Below are 3,936 nucleotides of genomic sequence, written 5' to 3'. Positions count from 1 at the left end.
GGTGTGTCATTTCTCGCGGCGGGCAGCAGGGGGCGCGCGCAGACCGTGGGATGGGGGCGCCGCCTCCGCTGGCCGTCCCCTGCAACCGCGCCTGCGGGGTCTCAGCAGCCCGGGCAAGGGCGCGCGAGGAGGCTGTGCGAGGAGGGAGAGGCCCCTCACCCGCGAGGCTAGGAGTTAGGATCAGCTTGTTGTACACACCCCTCAGAAGCTCCGGGAAATGAAGCCCGATTCGGGAGGTGGCGCGCGGCGCTGTGCCCAGAGGGCAGTAGAGGGGGAAGGAAGGGCGTTAGTTAGGTCGGGTGCCTAAGATCACTGCTCTGTGGCTGGTGGAGTCAACGCTTCCTAACTGCGGGGTAGAAACAAGCATGTCCCCCTCCTCCCAGGGGGAAGAGGATAGTGAATTGCAGGAGATTCCCAAATGTTAAAACGAAAAAGACTACAGTTTTCGTCTGGTTCCCCTCCAGACCCTGGGGCGGGGAGGTGGTGGGGGGGGGGGGAACGGAGTGGGGGGTACTAGGAAATCCACCCTCCTCCTACGCAGTCACACCTAGGAGGTGGCTGTGTGTCGGTGGGACCCATCTTCCTGCTCCTAGACCACAACCCTTGCCAGCCTCAAATGTGCTTCCAGCCAAGACCCTTCTGTCCTGACAAGATGGGTCCATAGGCTTATTTTCCTCTTCTAATTCCAAACATAATATATACATTTTGCATAAAAATTAAACAATACCAAAATTACCATTAAGAAAATGAAAGCCCCTCCATAATCCACTAACAAAATAACCACCTTTTTTCAGGTTTACTTCTATTCCATACATATACTAACATATTTATTATAATGATTTTTACAAAAATCATTGAATCAAAGTATTTTAAACTGTTTTTAAACTTGCTTTATTTCTCACTTAATACATATTGGACACGTCACTGTGTCAGTGTATATACCTCCACCAAATTTTTAACAAATGGTTGCACAGCATGCCAATAGTTGAGCCAGCCCACCACTGATGGGCTTTAAGATGGTTTTCCCTTTCCCCTCATGGCAAGCATCCTTATAGGCGCTGTGCTCCCTGCAAGTACTTTTTAGGAGCGATTCTTTTTTTTTTTTTGTCTGCATTGGGTCTTCGTTGCTGCGCGAGGGATTTCTCTAGTTGCAGTGGGCGGGGGCTGCTCTTCTTTGCGCTGCTCAGGCTTCTCATTGCAGTGGCGTCTCTTGCTGCAGAGCACGGGTTCTAGGCGTGTGGGCTTCAGTAGTTGCGGCACGCGGGCTCAGTAGTTGTGGCACATGGGCTTAGTTGCCCCGCAGCATGTGGGATCTTCCTGGACCAGGGATCAAACCCGTGTCCCCTGCATTGGCAGGCGGATTCTTAACCACTGCGCCACCAGGGAAGTCCTTAGGAGAGATTCTTAAATGTGCAGTTCCTGGGATGAGAGAGAGGCTCATTTGAAATGGCTGATGTTGCTGCACTGCCCTCCACAGGCTGCACTGTCTGTCTGGTCGGTATATCCACCCATGGTGAGGGCAGGTTCCTGGTGGGTTTAGCCACAACCTCTCTTGAGGTGAGGGCTTAACCTCCCAAATCTTGGAACTTGCCTGAACTGGTCATTTCTGGAGGTTTCAGCAGCTCACTAAGGACCTCATGAGAGGGTGAAAAGGAAGCTTGTTTGTTCAGTTCAGAGGTGTCAATAGCAAGAGAAAGGACTTCATAACCTTTCCAAGAACAGGGGTGATTACAAAGTGGCCTTACCTCCCAAGGGATCATGGTGGGGTGGAGGATGGAGCAGAGGAGCCAGTCAGAGGAGTGAGGAACTGGGTGGGGTTCCCTGGAAGAGAAACTGTGTCACTCCTAAGGGACCAGGGTGCTCCTGGGCACAAGTGCCTCAGGGACCAGCCCACTAACCTTTTAAGCTCCAGCTGTCTGGAGTGGGGTTAGGGGGTGGGTGTGGGCAGATCCGGTCCCTGGCCAAAGCCACTCAGTTCCAAGAGAACATAGAGCCTGACTGGTTCAAAGAGCCTCTGAGCTGGAGCAGCCCTGGAGGGCTTCCTGGAGGAAGAGGTTGGACGCTAGCTGTGTCTTGGTAGGTGGTCAGGATTTGGACCCTCCCAGAAACCTGAGCAAAGGCATGTTTGTAGGAATGGTCAGTCTGCTCAGGGAACAGGAAGCAGCACGGATTGAGGGTGAGTTGTGGAAGGGCAGGAGGAGCTCTAGCTGGGGATGTGGCAGAAGCCAGTGTAGGGGTGAACCCTACAGCTCCCAGGAGAGGAATTTGTTCTGGGGTCCTAGACTGTCCTTCTGACCTCTGGGTCCCTGGAAACTCTGGCTTAAGAGTCTGGACATATCCTCCAGGGCTCCTGGAGGCCTATCAAAGGCTCACTTCCCAGGCCAGCGAACTCAGACCTAGGGCGGCGGTTAGCGCCGGGCAGCGCGGTCTCCTGGACACCAGGAGGCGCCATCCCCTGCCGCGCGGGTCCGGGGCTGCTCCGCCCGGGGACCGCTGCATTTTCCGCAGTGCTGCTAGCTCCCTGGTGTTCCCTCCGGGCGAGGGGCCCACCACTCCCACACCTTCACTTTTGCCTCTTTCTCCTTCCCCATCCCCAACCGGGGGCTCTTTCCCCTCGCGCCACCAGGCAGATGGGGAAGTAGGGGTGCGAGGAGGAGGGTTTGAGCCAGCCCTGGGGGGCGAGTCATGGAGGGTTGGAGGGACTGAAGGAGACCGTGCCTGGGTTTCCTCCGTTCGCCCTCCCTCTTCCCCTTCCTCCGCCCTTTCCTCGTCCTCCCGACTCCACCCAAGTCCTGCTCGGTCTCCGTGCCCTCCTTCTTTTCCTCATTCTCCCACCATGATCTTTGGTACCAACCCAATTTTTACGGGAGTTGGTCCTCCACGTGTAAGTTCATTAAGGAAAAGATGCAAAATTCATAAATATTTGAAGGAAGAAAAAAAATCCATTGCTCCCCCGCCAGGTGCCTGTCGGCCCTGCTAGCTCAGCACCCCGCCCCCGCCCGCTCGCGAGCCCAGGCGGAGAGTCCCCTGAGGCGGGCGCGGAGGCCCTGGGCGGGGTAGGGGCCGCGGCCTTCCCAACCCGCGTCCGCGCGTCGCCGAGTCACGGCCCGGCCAGCGTCGCCGCGGGCGGAATAGAGGACGGAGGATTGAGGCGGCCGCCGCGTGTTTGTCCAGTGCCCGCCCCCGCCGCCGCCGGCCCTAATCTCCGATACACTTGCGAGTTGGCTTCCTGCCCCGGGGCCCCCACTCCCCGAGCAAACAGGGCGGGCGCGGCGCTGCATCCGAAATGTGGCATTTGAGCAGCGCAGCGGACGAAATCCGGAGCTCGGCCGCTCGGCTGTAATTGCCCTTCCCCGCCCTAATCCTCCGGCCCGGCCCCGCCCGCCGGCTGCGGCCCATTGATTGTTAGCGCAGGAGCCGGGGTCTCGGCCCAGCTCCGGGAGGGGCGCCCCACCCCCTACCCGGGGCCTAGGAGGCAGTCCGGACCCACCTACCCGTCCCCCATGTCCTGTCCCTAGCGCCCCTCTGTAGCCGAGGTCAGTCCGGACTTGGAGGTGGAGAATGTCCTTGGAAAGGGCATGGAGGTTGCCAGGGGAAAATGGGGGGGAGGGGCGAAGAGGGGAATACCCGCAAACTTGCCCCAGCCTGCCAGGCTGAGGGAGGTGAGATCCCAGATCGCGCCGGCCTTTGTTAGGTGAGGCAGGGGGTGCAGAGGACCCACAGGGGCCTGGCTGGGCTTGACCCCCTGAGAGCCCACTATGGAGCTGGGGGTTGAGAGGCCCCTGTGTGCCCCAAACCACCCCGTAGGCCCCAGTGCTTCTGCAGTGGCGGGGACCCACTTCCTGGGGTCTGCCAGAGTGGCCTGAATCTCACTGCAACCACATTCAGTCATTCTTCACTGAATATGGGGTGCAGAGTGCCAAGTGCTCCAAGCTG

At 58.2% G+C, this 3,936-nt stretch overlaps 1 long non-coding RNA gene across 2 annotated transcripts; it reads right to left on the bottom strand.

The window, feature by feature from the left end:
* Positions 1-895: 895 nt before the first annotated feature.
* On the bottom strand, positions 896-3,552 carry LOC137778027 (uncharacterized). Of its 2 annotated transcripts, none has more exons than XR_011076709.1 (3): positions 3,495-3,552; positions 1,746-1,821; positions 896-1,419 (listed from the first exon to the last, which is right to left on the bottom strand). It is a non-coding gene; the product is annotated as an uncharacterized lncRNA (long non-coding RNA). The 2 variants fall into 2 exon arrangements; XR_011076710.1 differs by lacking the exon at positions 3,495-3,552 and adding an exon at positions 2,855-2,923.
* Positions 3,553-3,936: the final 384 nt, after the last annotated feature.

Source organism: Eschrichtius robustus, chromosome 15, assembly GCF_028021215.1.
Source record: "Eschrichtius robustus isolate mEscRob2 chromosome 15, mEscRob2.pri, whole genome shotgun sequence".
Classification (NCBI taxonomy): domain Eukaryota; kingdom Metazoa; phylum Chordata; class Mammalia; order Artiodactyla; family Eschrichtiidae; genus Eschrichtius; species Eschrichtius robustus.
This window is presented reverse-complemented; position numbering and strand designations above follow the sequence as displayed.